Raw genomic sequence first — 17,936 nt, forward strand, 5'->3', positions numbered from 1 at the left:
AAACTAACTATGTGTAGCAGGATGCAGCTGTCTGTCTCATGCCTCCCTAAGTGACACTTAATTTGCTGTTCTGTGAGTGGTTCTGGGCTGTAACTCTGAGCCAATCGCGAGGGCTAGACCCCTTTATAAACCGGGACTTTTCTTTTGACAATTGATGTCACCGGTACGCGACTTGTTGTCTTGTTTACCTGCCCAGCGACCTGACGTCTGCCTCGGTTATCCGTTTTACCGTAGCGGCGCAGGTATGATTAGCTCCTTTCCACTCGTTGACTGCATAACTTGGGCTTATAGGGAATGTTTCGTGCTATAGAATCCCCGGTGTGGCAGCAGCCCTTTCACCAGCTGAGTGTGCGCCCTGCTATCAGCAATCAGAGCTTGGGGCCTGTGACGCAACGCTGTGAATCATAGGTATGTTGCTATATTGAGTAATAGTTGAATGGTTAATGTGGCATATATTTGTAAATGGACATCCTGTGCATTTTAGGGAGTGCCATTTAACCAGGGGTGCGGCCGCCAGTTGGCTACATCAGCGCTGAACATCTGCTGCTTTGCTTACACGTTTTTTCATGTTATGTTTTGCCTACGGGTTTCTTCGTTGTACCCGGCTGCTCTTTCCCACAGGACCGAGGATTATTGAACCCGCGGCTAGCTCAGGTTAGCAGGCGGCTGGCTCATTACACAGGTGCCTGCTCGACTCGGATAGATTTCTTTTTTATACCTTCCCTTGTCGTGAATATGTGTTTGACCGTAGAGAGTGTCTGATGTACTGGCACCACTTTATTGGTTTTGTGCTTTTCTGTTTTTTTTTTTAAATATAGATTAAGTTGCTTGTTGTGCTTGTTTATTTCTTTAAACTTTTGTCTGTAGGCCTTTCCCCCGCTGTTGATACCCAAGGGGATTGGCCTGCTTGTTGTGAGTGACGATTTTGTTTGATTATTTCCTTTTCTTGATTTGTCCACCCTGACTGGAGACCTTGGAAGTTGTTGATCCTCGGCGTGGCATTTTTGTTTCTTTGTTTACTATTGTGTATGGGTTATTGTTTTCTTTGTTTGGTTGTCCATGTTTGCTTATTGTGTGATGGTTAGTCTTTATTCATATTGTTTGTTCGGGGTGGTTTACTAGCCCCCTGATTATTGTAACTTGTGTGTGTGCAACTTTGTGCTTCACTTCTACCTGTCTCTCTTCTGTATAGGTGCTGAGAGCTGCCAGTGGGAGCAGTGCCCTTGTGGTGGTGGGTCCTTTGATGTGTGCAGTGGCTGTGTGTTCACCAAGTGTGGTCATTTCTTTTGAGGTGTGTGTGTGTGTGTGTGTGTGTGTGTGTGTGTGTTCCTTGATTTAAAATAAAAATAAAATTCTATTTGTGTACTGCACCACTGTCTCTGGATAATCCATTAACGAACTTGAGTGCCTTGTTAGAACAAAATAACAAATTCTTCGGGTGTAAGTCCCACCGTGGCGTAGTCTGCTAATTGTCTGGGCCTAAGCCCTGTTAGTTGAATCCCACCTGCCACATATGCATTAAACACACCTAAACATTTTTGGCTTTAGAACATGTGAATGCTAAATTTACTAGGGGTGGCACGGTTCACAAAACCCACGGTTCGGTTCATATCACGGTTTTAGGGTCACGGTTTTTGGTTCTGTACGGTTCTTGTTGTTATTTTTTCTTTTAATCTTTAACACTCCAAACATTTACTTCAGCATATGATATATAGCTTAATTATCTAATTATTAATTTATTTAATTCATAAATGGGGCGTGTTTGCAGAACGCAGCTTCTTATTTCCCATTCCGAAGTAATATAATGAGCGGTCACCGTGAGGAAGCGTTCAGTGGCCCTGGAGGTCTACTACATCCATCTGTAGTGAGAGCTACGTGGGCTGTGTCGGACAGTTCTTTGTCAATTTCTCCTCGTGTCTCGTCATCATAGGCGTAATTTGCGGGTGGGACATGTCCCCACCACTTTTGAAACATCTCGCGGCACGGATGTACCAATACAAATAAATAAAACATCTCCAGTTAACTAGCAAAGTATTTGTTTCGTTCGTTTGTTAAATACGAGACGATCTAGCGCTGAAATGTGTTTTTAAAAATCAAGTGATCAAAGTGCTCGTTGCCGCTGCGATCAGTGGCGCTGATACAGTGTTCTCTTGTGGTTTGCGCAGTCTTCACTCAGACGCGCGCTTCAATCCGTTGAGGAGAATCTCTATTCGTTCCGGTGAAATCACAAAACAAAATTCACACAAATCTGTCCCTGCTTGATATACAACCACTGATAAACATAATCGGTTTTGATGAAAGAGAAAAATATATATAAACGAGTGCGGATTAGAACTCAAAACCTCTGACACGCTTGGCAAAAGTTCTGCCACTGGACCATTAAAGTACATTCGTGAAACAGTCGAAATTCGAAAAAACAACATATAGTGGAGTAGATCTCATTAAATGTCTAAGTAAACCCAGTGTACTATTTAAATCGATTGCTGGACATCGTAATGTTATTCTACATACATTTGATTTATGATTTAGCATTGTATTAGCACGGGCACGAGGCTACATTGCGCATGCGTGGAACCGTGCGACGCAAACACGCTTCGAACCGAGACAAGCGAACCGAACAGTTTGGATGTTTTTTCATGTACCGTGCCACCCCTAAAATTTACCCATGTGCTATCATCACTTTAATCCAGCGCATGCGTCACAGTAAACATAGACGAGCGCTGTACAGTTTTAATGCAGACCAGCCGGAAGTTCTCGACTGTAGCAGTATCCACTTTCCTGCTGAGTTTCACTCCAACCCTGATAAAACACACCTGAACAAGCTCACTTAATCAAGATATTCGTCTGATCTGGGTTGGAGCTAAACACTGCAGGAAAGTGGACCTCGCGGACCAAAGTTCAGAACTTCTACACCTGTTAACATAGGCCTGAGAAAAATACTCACCGCAAACTGAGTTTGTGTGAAACTGCGACACATTCACATCTCATACACCTCCGTCTTCCACCCGGTTCGCTTTTATTTGAAACTTACTGTTAACGAAGAACGAGCGTGCGCTTCATTGAAATTAAAATTCACGCTTCTATCTCGAAGCTCATCTTATTGTTATTGACAGTTTCATTAACATTAACAAAGAAAATAAAGGGAGACTGTAACTTAATTCATTTTAAAACCGGAGCAAAAGCTATTTAACAGGGCTTTCTGAACCGATGGCTTACGAAGCCCGTCAGTGCTTCACACCAGTGTTTTTAACTGAGGTAAGTTTTGCTACCAATAGAAATATTAACTGCAATACTAAATATTTCAGGAAAATTATTTCAAAAATGTAAAAACTTAACTTGGGTATGAACGGGCAGAAATGGCGGACTCCTCAGTTTGAAAAATTAACTCACTTTTCTCGAGATTCAACTTTGCCAGTCCACCAATAGGAATTCAAGGATGATGCAACGCATATACGCCACCAGAGGGCATTTTTACGATTATTTGTTTTTAATGTTCCCTTCGATCGATTAAAACCATCACAATATGGTACACAAAATAAAGAAAACACTTGGGGCCGTATTCACAAAGCATTTTATCTTACCACTAGGAGTACTCCTAAATCGCACTAAAAGATTTTAGCTAGGAGTTTTCTCTTAAAAGTTATTCACAACGCCTTTCAGACCTACTCTTAGTAAAGAAAAATGACAACTCCTAAACTAAGAGTGAGTCTTCGTTGCTATGGATGACGTCATTACTCATGCACGAGCTTGACTGAAGTGACCACCTTGATTGGCTGATGATTGTAAAGCGGGAATGATTCCAAACACCTCCCCTACGATGATGAGTGACATGTGACAGGACTGAGAATGCGTGCGCTACACAAGTAGTGCGAAGGACGGAAGATGATGAATAACTGAATAAATAGCCTAAATGAATATGAGTAAGGCAAAACAGATAGCCTAGTAGCCTAATGAAACATATGGATTGTAGCTCAGTGGTAAGAGCATTGCGTTAACAACGCAAGGTTGTGGGTTCGATCCCAGGGGATTGCACATACCTATGTATAAATGTATAGGATAATGCAATGTAAGTTGCTTTGGATAAAAGCGTCTGCCAAATGCATAAATGTAAATGTATATGCCTCTGCCTACGTTTGCAAAGAGAAGAACATTTTAATTTGATTCACAATGAAACGTTACAATTAGTTTACATGCAATGAGTAGCCTAGTTTTGGTTGTTGTTGGTGGCGTTATTGCATCCCTAGTTATGCCTACAATGCAAAATTGTTCCCTCGCGATTGGAAGCTCCTGTAGCCGCCGCATACGCATTTCAAAACATCGCAACGTGAAATGCCACTAAAAGCGGTTTGTGAATAGGTCTTAGTGAGTTAGGAGTCCTCTCGACTTCTTTAAGCTGTCCCAGACTTAGGTGCTACTTTTAGGGCTAAAATGCTTTGTGAATTACTCTTAGTCAAAAAAATTAGGAGTCTTAAAGTTACGAGAGACACGCCCATTATTTTTAGGAGTTGCTCCTAAATTCGCCAGTTAGGAGCTACTTTTAGCCTTAAAATTCTTTGTGAATACGGCCCCTGGTTAGTTTATTTTTTTCACAAAATGATTTGTCAAAAACGCAAACTATAATGTATTAGGAAATATAAGTTTCATGCTAATGTACAAACGTGCATAAAGAAAGCTCAACTCATACATTGACTAGATATTAATATTTGCTGACTCTTGTTTTTGACTACAGCGGTCATTCTCACGGGTCTCGACTCAAAAAGCTTTGTGAATGTGTTGTGTAGGCCTATAATTATTGTGTAATCTTTAGTTTGCACTTCAGTCATAAAACATGAATTATAGAACCATTTTAATAAAAAAGGTTCTTTGCTATCCAAGGGTTCTACATAGAACCATTTCTTTGGTCAAAGGTTCTATTGGCCAAGTACGGAAGCCCAGGGTTCTATATAGAACCTCGATGAAACCTTTTTTTTAAGAGTGTAGATGGGCATGATTCACATCATGAGTAAGTTGTTGTGAAATGTGTTTATGACTGATCTACTGCAGCTGAATGATTTAAATAGAGAGAGTCACTTTGCATTGTCAGCACATGCTTCAGTGCTTATAAGAGTGTGTATAGTGCTGTGAGTTTAACACTTCATGACTGACACTGTTTATCATATTAACAGACTAAAATTACATTCATCATCTTCTTCTTGATCTTAGGAATGTATTTTCAGGGTAAGACCTTATAATCGAATATAATTAGCTTACTTGTAATAATAAATGTTGGTTTCAATGTCTTTTCACTGTTCATTAGATTCTACAGGACAGGCGACAGTAATTCAGACTCCCGCAGTGAAACATGTTCAGAACGGACACACAGTCACTCTGACCTGTAAAACCAGCAGCTCCATTGGACGTCGGTCAGACGGTGACTGTAAGTCTTGTGTGTCCTGGTTCCTTCAGAAACCTGGAGAAGCTCCTAAACTTATAGTGCACAGCATCAGAACCCTTGCTGCTGAAACTCCATCTAGATTCAGTGGAAATGGAGCCGATTATGGAACTGATTTTACTCTGACCATCAGTGGAGTCCAGACTGAAGATACAGGAGATTATTACTGTCAGAGTTATCACTGGATCAACAGTAAAGGAGTGTTCACACAGTGATAAAGAGTCGTACAAAAACCTCTGTCAGAGAAACTGCAGCTGCTCATACAACAATCACACACACACTGATCACAGCACACGCACTAATAACACTATATCATTACAATCATCAATCTTGTGTTTATGAAGAGAGTGAGTCAGTGTTTCAATATGATCATCATGTTTTAGGTGTAATATATGATCCTGTCAATCAAACTGAACAGACTGCATTCAGTCACTTCTGCTGTCTGGACGTGATGCTTTCCATTTGAGACACACAAACTTTTACATTCTTACACAATTACTGTCACAACGGATGATTCTTGATTTATGATCATGGATTATATTTTAAATAATATTTTGATATACAGTATATTTACACCATCGCCTATAAATGTAATGATTATGTAACAATTAGTGACAACGATTAGTGTCAGAACGGCTGATTCTTGATCTTGATCTTTTTTATGATATTTTTATATAATAAAGTTTTTAATCTCCTATAAATATAATCATCAGTTTAACTAAAGCAGAAGTGAAAGTGTTCCAGTCCAGATCATGTAACCAATCAGAGAGTGAGACTGAAAACCCCATTTGCATTGTCAGGGTGGAGTGATTGTGATCCTCTCAGAATAGAGCAGCTCTGTCTCCAGAGACCATGTTCAAACCCCAAGAGCTTTATTTGACATTTACTGCTACATCAACCTTCTGAAAAGCACCTGCATCTTCATCTGTTAGTTGAATGATGTTGTCAGACACAAAGTGAACTTGTTGAGAAGCTTTATTGAATGTTGCAGCAAACACAGCAGATTGAAAGATCACACACACACACACACACACACACACACACACACACACACACACACACACACACACACACACACACACACACACACACACACACACACACACACACAACACACTGCACTGCACATTCACAGCATAGGAGTAATGCTGCTCTAGTTTTAGATTCAATCATTATAAAACAATATCAGTAACACTTTATTTAAAGCTTTCATACATATTGCATTATAAAAGTATTTTTAATGCATTAATTATGCACTGCTATATACATTAAAATGCATGTATGATCTAATCAATAAGTGTAACAGCAGTTATAACACATATTATCTATTATCAGGCCGATCTGACTGCTTTAATTCCAGCAATTATTCACTCTGAACATAAATATCTTACATTTTGAGATATTCACCTGAACTGAAAATGTAACTCAATTTCAAACAGAGTTAAAACACAATTGTATCACACAGAATGAACAAAACACTGAATTATAAGCACAACATGAGCAAAAGAGATTCAGTATCATTGACTGAACTACAGAAAGTAGCAACATTTACATTCTGATGTCAAATCTCTTTTTTCCATGTATGATTTCTACAATAAAAGATGAACTAAATATGAACTCAGTGTAGAAATAAATGAAGGAAAAACAAACCTGTAATAAACTGAATAAACTCATAGTGAGACACAGTGTGGAAATATGTTTACAATTCCTTTTTTGTTGAAAGTTTGATAATGCAATTCTTATAATAATATAATTGTTTTAGATTAAATTAGTATACAACAATATCAGTAACACTTTATTAAAAGCCTTCATACATATTGCATTATAAAAGTCTATGCATGTATGATCTAATGAATACATTGTAATATTATCTATTCATTGTTACACCTTTAGAAATTATAATACATTAAAACTCATGACAAAAAAACAATTTCAGATGTAACAAGGATTTGTAAATATTATAATACATTTTAACTTTGGTTACAATAATTTATGAAAAAAATATATATAAATCGTTAATATCTACATTATTGAAACCTTTATAATGCATTATTATTATTATACATAAAGGCTTCAAGTAAAGTTTCACCACAATATCTAATAATCATTATTAATAATAAATATTGTTCTTGTTTCAACTGTAAAACACTTTCTGAAATCTAAATTGTATTTTTTTATTAGGTGATTAAATAGACAGACTTACCGATCACCAGTTTAGTTCCTCCACCGAATGTGCACCACAGTGATACAATCTAATGAAACGCTCGTACAAAAACCTCTATTCCACTCGAGTGAACACACACTCCAGCAGAGAGAGAGAAACAACACTTCAACACACTGATATTAGGACATACAAAAAACTCCTAAACCCATTCAAGGGTAAAAATTTAATTGATGTTCAACAAATAAAAAACAGATATAATACAGATGAGCAAATGATAAAGCTCGGGTTGTTGAATATTCGATCCCTTACTTCAAAAACAATCATTGTTAATGATATGATTACAGACTATAACCTAGATGTGCTGTGTTTGACAGAAACCTGGCTAAAACCAGACAATTATATTACTTTAAATGAGTCCACCCCACAAGATTATTGTTATAAACATGAACCTCGTCTGAAAGGCAAAGGGGGAGGAGTTTCAGTAATTTATAGTAATATCTTGTTTTAAATATAATTCTTTTGAAGTGTTGTTTCTAAATATAACACTATCTAGTGTAAATGATAAATCACGTTTAACATTTGTGCTGGCTACTGTATACAGGCCACCAGGGCACCATACAGACTTTATCAAAGAATTTGCTGATTTTCTATCAGAGTTAGTATTGGCTGCAGATAAAGTACTAATTGTTGGTGATTGTAATATACATGTAGATAACGAAAAAGATGCATTGGGATTGGCATTTAAAGACATTCTGAACTCTATTGGAGTTAGACAACACGTGTCAGGACCAACTCATTCTCGAAATCATACTCTAGATCTAATATTATCACATGGAATCAATGTTGATGCCGTTGAAATTCTGCAGCAGAGCGATGACATCTCAGATCATTATCTAGCCTTCTGTAAACTTAATTTAGCCGAGGCTGCAAAGCCGACTCCGTGTTACAAATATGTTAGACCTATCACTTCTGCCACTAAAGATTGCTTTATTAATAATCTTCCTGATCAGTTTCATCATCTCAGCATCCCAGATAGCTTAGAAGAACTAGATATTGCGACAGAAACTTTTAACTCTCTCTTTTCCAGCACTTTAGACACAGTTGCTCCGTTGCGCTTAAAGGGATACTTCACCTCTGGAAAGATGAATGTGTATTTAAAATAGGTCATTTATGTAGAAGAAATGTGAAGAAATTTTTGAATTTGGAGCTTTCTAGACTGAGAAAAGCCAGAAAATTTATTTTTGGCTTATGTGGATGAAAGACAATAACTCCCAGAATGCACTTGCTTCGCTGCTCTACGAGGCCACTCCCAAGCCACGCCTACCGGTAAGAGAGCGCAGTTGAAAACAACAAGTTTAGGCTAATAGTGAGTTTCCGTGACGAGTTTGCCCGGGATATCGAGATCGCCCAAAATGTCCGGGATTCGGCTTTTGCGTTCTACAGTCGCCATTCATCATGTTTACTGTGGCGAGCAGGACGAGGCTGAGGGCCGCGGGAGAACGGCGCGAGGCCAGTGGCGTCATTACTGAGATGCATCGGTCTCCTATCTCTCACGGAGGAGCAGGAATTTTCTTAGCAATGTTAAAACGCACATCAACCGATCACTTGTTTAGCGTTCATGTAAACACTACATTCAGATTCACCAATCGGAATGAATTCAGTTAGATTGAAACAAAAGGTGTGCATGTAAACAATGAATGGCGACTGCAGAAAGCAAAAGCCGAATCCCGGACATTTTGGACGATCGCGTCGGCCGGACATGTCCGGGAAAAAGAGGATGGTAACCCCTACTACTCAGCTTTCTCCTACTACTCAGCTTTCTCCACAGAACAAGAGCCTGCTAGCTTAGCTTCCAAAGAAAGACGGCTGAAACTATGTGTACATTCTGTGAGTGAGATCCCACCTCCTATGGGCGGGTTGAAAACATGCGGGACAGCCCCTCCTACTCTCTGTAGTCTTTAGCCTCTGGCCAGAAAATCCTCCGATGACGCAAAATGACGATTTTTGCGTCATCGGAGGATTTTTTCCAGACAAAAAATACATAAATCTCTCCTCTCAGGGGGATATGAGGGTGGAAAGCACGGTAATTCGAAAATACTACAGGTTTTCTACTAATACAAAGCTTAATGCTAAATCCTGAAGTATCCCTTTAAAGAAGATTAAAGAAAATAGTCCAACGCCGTGGTACAACGAGCACACTCGGGCCCTTAAGAGAGCAGCCAGAAAAATGGAGCGAAACTGGAAGAAAACAAAACTAGAGGTATTTCGCATTTCATGGAAAGACAGTTCGATTGCATACAGAAAGGCCTTAAAAGCTGCTAGATCTGCTTATTTTTCAAACCTATTAGAAGAAAATAAACAAAACCCTAGGTGTTTATTTGAAATAGTGGCTAAACTAACGAAAAATAAATCTTCAACCCCAGACGTTTCCAAGCAGTACAGCAGTAATGACTTTATGAACTTCTTTACTAACAAGATTGATAATATCAGGGAGAAAATTATAACTATGCAACCGTCTACTACAGTATCGCATCAGGCAGTGCATTGTAGTCTCCTTGAAGAAAAATTTGATTCATTTATTTCTATAGGAGAGGAAGAATTCGCTAAACTCGTTAAATCATCTAAATCGACAACGTATGTAGGACCCTATACCCTATAGAGGTCATAGATCAGGGGTGCCCAATCCTGCTCCTGCCGATAGACTGTCCTGCACAGTTCATCTCCAACCCTAATCAAACACACCTGCCTTTAATTTTCAAGTGATCCTGAAGACCTTAATTGGTTGCTTCAGGTGTGTTTGATTAGGCTTGGAGATTAACTGTGCAGGACAGTCGATCGGCAGGAGCAGGACTGGGCACCCCTGTCATAGATCCTCTTCTTAATATCATTAATTCATCTTTGTCTCTAGGATATGTACCGAAAACTTTTAAGCTGGCTATGATTAAACCGCTTGTTAAAAAAAACGCAACTTGATCCTACAGAATTAGTCAATTACAGGCCGATCTCGAATCTACCTTTTCTGTCAAAGATACTAGAAAAGGCAGTATCCTCACAACTATGTTCCTTTCTAGAAAGAAATGATATCTGCGAGGATTTTCAGTCAGGATTTAGACCGTACCATAGTACTGAGACTGCTCTCATTAGAGTCACAAATGATTTGCTCTTTTCATCCGATCGTGGTTGTATCTCGCTATTAGTGTTACTCAATCTTAGTGCTGCATTTGAAATCGACCACAGCATTCTTTTAAATAGACTCGAAAATTATGTTGGCATTAGTGGAATTGCATTAGCATGGTTTAAATCATACTTATCTGACTGTTATCAGTTTGTAGCAGTAAATGAAGAGATGTCTCATTGATCACAAGTTCAGTATGGCGTACCACAAGGCTCAGTACTAGGACCGTTGCTGTTCACTCTGTACATGCTGTAACAACAATGGCATCTGCTTTTCGCATTAAGTGGATCATGTGATGGCAAAACACATCGTCTTTGTCCTTGCTGGTTAATAATTGCCCCACGAGGACCAATTTACCAGCACCCATGTGACTCGTATCCCCCAACTTTACGGCCTCATGACATTCCGCACACACACACAAACACCCTTTTGTGTATAACTGAGAATAAGAGAAATATCTGTTATTTTTATTTTATAATGTGTGTACCTTCCTATATGCACGTGTGATAGAGGTTTGGTTTGCTAGAGTATAGTTTGAATTCTAAATGTTCATTGAAGGGAATTCCTCAGTCGTGTCTTGTTGTAACCCTACCTCAGACCATAAAACTTTACGACCCAGGAAAGCAGGCATTCCAGCATTACACACACACACTCTGGACTTTGAAACAGATATTCCCCCACATAACAAGCCACTGAATGTTGATATGTATTCCTATGTTTCTCAAAGTGTCGTCACTTGCCATAACGGAAACACTGACAACTTTATTGTGTGTTTAATCAAACTTTATTTGTGTGTAATTATGCATATAAGTGTAACGTTATGTTTCCCCAATCTTTACCTGTCATAATTGATATCTCTGTAATTCCTGGTGTCTAGCTCGTAGGTCTGTGAATTAAGTTACCCTCTATATCTTATCTCTTTATTTCTTTCTTGCTTTCTTTCTTTCATGTCATTCATTCCGATCACGTCATGTTTGTTTAAATGTTTGTTTGTTTTATTGTTTGCATTTTACGTACGTTTATATTTGTAGCTTATAATCTCTAGCGTGTGCCATTTTATTAATAAACCCATTTATACTTTTAACTGTCTCTGTGTTTGAAAACCCACTTTTTATAAAGTCAATGAAACAAAAGATCTATAAAGCTACAGGCTCTATATTATAAAACTACTTTGAGTAGTTTTAATTTATTAACCCAAAGAGGTTTTATCTTCGTGGCCAGAAGATAAACTTTCTTGGAGTTTTGTAAACGGGAATACTTCTTCTTAACTGTGATAGTCTTACATTTATTCGCGGGACGAATAACGGATGACGAAACCAGTTACAGAACGAGGCATTTCCTATAATTGATAAAGTAAATGCATATGCGATTTATGAATTATGACCATGAGTTATGATTATTAATATTCCTAAAATTCCCTATATTCTTGAGCTAATTCGCATTAACCCAGAGGCATTTACGCTACAATGCTACCCTTAGGAGATATCATTAGGAAGCATGGCATTAGTTTTCACTGTTATGCTGATGATACTCAGCTCTATATTTCTTCACGCCCAGACGAAACTTACCAATTCACAAAATTAACGGAATGCATAGCTGATATAAAAAATTGGATGACTAGTAATTTCCTACTACTTAATTCTGAAAAAACAGAGATTCTAATTATTGGACAAAAAACGTCCTCACGTAATAACCTAGAATACTGTCTAACCACTTGATGGCTGCTCTGTTAAGTCTCCGTCATCGGTTAGGAACCTGGGTGTGCTCTTTGATACCAACCTTTCATTTGAAAGTCACGTGTCTAGTATCTGTAAAACCGCATTTTTCCATCTTGAAAATATATCTAAATTACGCCATATGCTCTCATTGACAAATGCGGAACAATTAGTTAATGCGTTCATGACCTCAAGGCTAGATTATTGTAATGCTATTATGGGTGGTTGCCCTGCACGCTTAATAAACAAACTACAGCTGGTCCAAAACGCAGCAGCTCGAGTTCTTACTAGAACCAGGAAGTATGACCATATTAGCCCAGATCTGTCAACACTGCATTGGCTGCCTATTAAACATCGCATAAATTTTAAAATATTGCTGATTACTTACAAAGCACTAAATGGTTTAGCTCCACAGTACTTGAGCGAGCTCTTAACGCATTATAGTCCCTCACGTCTATTGCGATCTCAAAATTCCGGCCAGTTGATAATACCTAGAATATCAAAATCGACTGCTGGCGGTAGATCCTTCTCCTATTTAGCACCAAAACTTTGGAACAGTCTTCCTAACATTGTCCGGGAAGCAGACACACTCTGTCAGTTCAAAGCTAGACTAAAAACACATCTCTTTGACCTAGCATTTACATAACACATTATAGACTTCTAACCGGAAACACTTCCCATAAATCCTGATGTACTTGTTACATCATAAGAAAAATGGCGTCTACGCTAATATTAGTCTCTCTGTTTATACCGAGGTTTACCACAGTCCGTCGGATCCAGGCCGTATCCAGACCTGATGAAGGACCAGCGCCTGGACGCAACGACAACGCAGTCCTGAAGTGTCAACTAGTCTCTCCTCTTCCGCCGGATCCAGGCCGTATCCAGATCCGATGAAGGACCTGCGCCTGGACGCGACGACAACGGAGTACTGAAGTGTCAACCAGTCTCTCCGTTTACTGAAGTGAGGTGGACCTTGTCCGTATCCAGATCAGATGGTGGATCTGCACCTGGACCTAACCATGACGCATCCTGAAGTGCCAGCCTCATCAGCCCTGTGAAGGCCTCATCGACACGACCAATCTGACTTCTGACCTGTAACGCTGCCTGGATCATAATCATACACTGTTCTCTCGTTGGCCAGAGCAGAACTGGCCCCCGACTGAGCCTGGGTTCTCCCAAGGTTTTTTTCTCCATTCTGTCACCTGATGGAGTTTTGGTTCCTTGCCAGGTTATGGTTATGAATCTCCACACAAGATCATGAAACGTGAACAAGCTCTAATATGTCTCCATCTTTAACAGCCTGTTTCTTCTCCATTTGATGATTTCAGACACACATGAGGCTTCATGATAGATGGAGTGACACCATGAACTCTGATTAGAGATTCACAATCAGTCCTGATACTTTCTGAACAGACTCATGATTCATGATCTTACTTTAGTGATGGCGGTTCATCTAGTGGAAGTGTAGCAGTGATGATGGTCACATGACTGAATATGGACACAGAGATGGACGTTCATCTGCACATCCTCAGTGTCTCAGGAGTCACAATAAAAATACAAAATAAAGTCATGATTCTGTAACTCTAGTGTCTATGAGTTTGTTATCAGCACAAGCTGTTGTAAATCCTGCCCACTTCTTTGCATTGTCAGCACATGCTTCAGTGCTCTGAGAGTGTTTATAGTGCTGTGAGTTTAACACTTCATGACTGAGAGCAGAACAGAACACAATCTTCATCATCACACAAGACTAAACTACAGCAATGAACACAATCAACATCTTCATCTGGACCATTTCACTGTTTATTCAAGGTTTGTGTAATACAGTTTTTATAATGATTATTAATTATCTTAAAATGTGAAATATATGTTTATCATATACTGTATATCATCATATATAATTTTCATTTTTGTTTGTGTTTTCTTTCAGAGTGTAGAGGACAGTATACTGTAACTCAGAGTCCATCAATACCAGCAGTTCAACCAGGAGAAGAAGTCAGAATAAACTGTAAAACCAGCAGTGATGTGTTTAATAATAATTACTTAGCCTGGTACTCACAGAAACCTGGAGAAGCTCCTAAACTCCTCATATATCTGACATCAACCCGTTATACTGGAACTCCATCTAGATTCAGTGGCAGTGGATCTGGCAGTGATTTTACTCTGACCATCAGTGGAGTCCAGACTGAAGATACAGGAGATTATTACTGTCAGAGTTATCACAGTGATGGTGTGTTCACACAGTGATAAAGAGTCGTACAAAAACCTCTGTCAGTCAGACGTCACAGTGACTGCACTGATACAGCTGAGAGAAACTGCAGCTGCTGATGGAGGATCACAAACTACACAATATCAATGTTTAGTTCAAAGTTTCTAAAGACCTTAAAGGTAAATATGATATAAGATTTTCTTAATGCTAAAATACAATAACCCAGTTCGCAGTGATGTAGTGGTGCCTGGAGAAGTGGGTATACTCTTAATTTATGCCCCCACTATTTGTTTAAGCGTCCCAGCAAAGGATGAACGCTCTGTGTTATAAACAGTGACATGTAAGACTAGTCTTGCATATTAGTTCACCCCAAAATGGGCCAGTAGTATTTGCACATTATCACTTAACTTTTGCTGCTTGACTTCACGGAGAAAGGATCATTATGAAATTAATATTAGCCACAGAAGAGGTGCAGTTATTGTGCAATTAATACTGGCCCACAGACTATAGGAAGAGACAACTAAATAATTATGAATTTTGAGCGACTATTCCTTAGTCCATCCACACATGAAAATTGGACCACTAGTCTCTCACGTTGCAAATAGTCTGAGCCAGTAGTTTATTTTGTGAACTATCTCTTAGAACAGCTGATTTGCAGCAGATAGTGTAGGCCAGAGTGTGCCACCATTATACGTTTACACTATCTGTTGCAAATCAGCTGTTCTAAGAGATAGTTCACTCAAAATTCATAATTATTTAGTTGTCTCAATTCCTATAGTCTGTGGGCCAGTAAAAATAAACTAATCTCTGACTGAAACACCATGCTTACCTCATCTTGAATATATCATATTAGATTAGTTTATTTTAACATTAAAATATCATCATCATCATCATTCAAAGAATTCAACAATATATTCAAAACAATGTTAAAACATAACAATATATAAAACAAAAATATATACATTTTACAACATTTTCATGAAAACCACAATGATATACTCATGCAGGGTTTCTAAATAAGTGCTTATATTTTTGGCTCAAGGGACTTAACTTCAGTAGGTAAGTAGCGCAATTTCATAAATATGAAATAAGAAATAACTGATTTTGAATTTATAGTCAGTGCAGGTTTTTAAACCTGTCAAAAGCCTGTCTACCCCTGTACTCCAGTATATTGCAGACACACTTGCTCTCTGCAGGGGTTTTCACAGAGAGGCAGTACGGTGGGTCTTCAACCAGGTCCTTGTATACTTTCTAGGATCAAACTTTGAAGTAGGGGGTCTGTTGATGTTAATCATCATTAAGTTTGATATGTTTGAGACCAGTAGGACAGCCCTTTTGTCTGTGCTTATATTGTTCATAAGGCTAAAGTTCCTCTCACACTCTGCTGTGCTGACAGGGAATGTTTTCATACAGTTAATGAGTGGTTTCAGGTCATTGGGCTCACTGTTGGGCTCTTCCAGTAGGTCCCGCATCCCATTCAGTGCTTGGTCTGTGCACAAGTTAAATCGCTTGCACAGTCGCTTAACTTGTTCTTCACCATGGCGGATGCTGGGGTTTGATGGCCATTTACTCTGATCAAGGATGCTGAGGTCCTTGATGGTCTCAGCGTTGCTCAAGATAGTTCACAAGGCTTTGTAAGAACTGTCCTGGATTGATAGACTTGAGCTTTGCATTTCTTTTCAAGGCTATAGATCAATACACCCCACTCTCTTTTGCTTCTGAAGCCTCACCATATTTCTCACCTGGATTCTCTTTAAATGAATGTATCACTCTGATTGTGCGTTTCAGCAGATGCTCTGCTCTGAGGAGAGTTATAGAACGAGCCTGAAGCTCCTGTGACAGGACACTTAGTTCATGGAGTGTGTCATACATGAGCCCAAGGTCACAAATAAATTCAGGACTTTGAACACGGTCCAATAAACCTCTGTACATTTGCTTCTCTGTGTTGGACCTCCTCTCATCAGAACAAGCATTCTTAAAGTGCTGCACAAGAGCTCCCAGTGATGTCCAAACAGCATGAACAGTCCGAAAGCTACTGGCCACCCAGCGTACATCCAAGACTCTGCCAATGCGAAGAAGTTGTGAGCCTACTTCAGCTGCTGCATCTTTGAGTTCACGCTCATTTTTGTTTGACATACTATACAGAGAATATAGCTTGTGCATAAAAGCTTTTACGTGATTGACCGAATTTACCTCAACAATTGCATCTGACACAGCTAGTTCAAGTCTATGGTTCATACAGTGCCATGCAAAAAGCTTTGGGAATCTCAAGGTCAACCTGGTTGCCACTCCTGACTTTTTTCCTAACATGACGCTGGCGCCATCAGTCACACATGCTACCCAGTTTTCAAGAAGCCATTCTTCTGTAAAGCCAGCATTAGTTAAACAAGTAAATAAACCCTCTACTATGCCATCTGCTCTCTGATTGTCCAGTTCAACAAGCTCAAGGAATATGAATTCAGGGCTTTCTTCTTCTTGGACTGATGCTTTAACTGAAACTGTCATGACAGCTTTGTGACTTAAAGAAGAGGCCTCGTCAATTAGGACAGCTAACTTACTCGAAGATGCTATTATGCTACTGATGATTTTGCTCTGCATCTCATTGGCAACATGTTTAATTATTTGTGTTGCACTGTAACGTGAATGAAGTATTGAGCCCATCTTTATACCATTCAATTTCTGCAGCTCATTGAGGCTCTCGTGGTCAGAAAAGGGTCTGTTCTTTTTGGCCAAATGGTAGGGTGTTCGAAACACAGCTTCGGTTTCCTTCATGTAGGACTCAGACATAGCCTCCACCGCATTCTCAATGACCGCTTCTTTCTGTTGTTCTCTCATCTTCACAACCTGATTGTTTCCTCACCTTATTTCTCAAGACTGACAGTCTTGTCTCTCTACTTCCCTGGCCAGATGCTTGAATTTCAAAGTTCATCCATTCTTTTGAGAGATACACCTTGCTCAGAATCAGAATCAGAATCAGAAAGAGCTTTATTGCCAAGTGTGCTTGCACCCACAAGGAATTTTTCTTGGTACTGAAGCTTCCAGTGCACATATACAAATACAAATACAACAAGAAACATAGTAATACAAATTCTAAGAATAAAATATATTTAAAAAAAATAAAATAAAAATAGTATAAAAAGTAAAAAAAAAAGGGGTCACAGTTGGGTTTAGTCTGAATAAACATTTACAGATTATGAACATATTTACAGTATTTTGAGAAGTATGAATAATATAAATATAAATAT

The 17,936-nt window shown here is 39.0% G+C and overlaps 2 long non-coding RNA genes across 2 annotated transcripts in view; one reads left to right on the forward strand and one right to left on the reverse strand.

Moving 5' to 3' along the window:
• Window positions 1-6,762, reverse strand: part of LOC309490643 — a 107,664-nt gene extending 100,902 nt beyond the window's left edge. The window contains exon 1 of the long non-coding RNA XR_014202803.1: window positions 6,536-6,762. This is a non-coding gene — a long non-coding RNA (uncharacterized lncRNA). The remainder of the gene's footprint in view (window positions 1-6,535) is intronic.
• The window catches only part of LOC309490589, a 232,142-nt gene that overhangs the window by 77,208 nt on the left and 136,998 nt on the right, over window positions 1-17,936 (forward strand). The window lies entirely within an intron of this gene.

This window comes from Leuciscus leuciscus (genome assembly GCF_965113295.1).
Source record: "Leuciscus leuciscus genome assembly, chromosome: 25".
Lineage (NCBI taxonomy): Eukaryota > Metazoa > Chordata > Actinopteri > Cypriniformes > Leuciscidae > Leuciscus > Leuciscus leuciscus.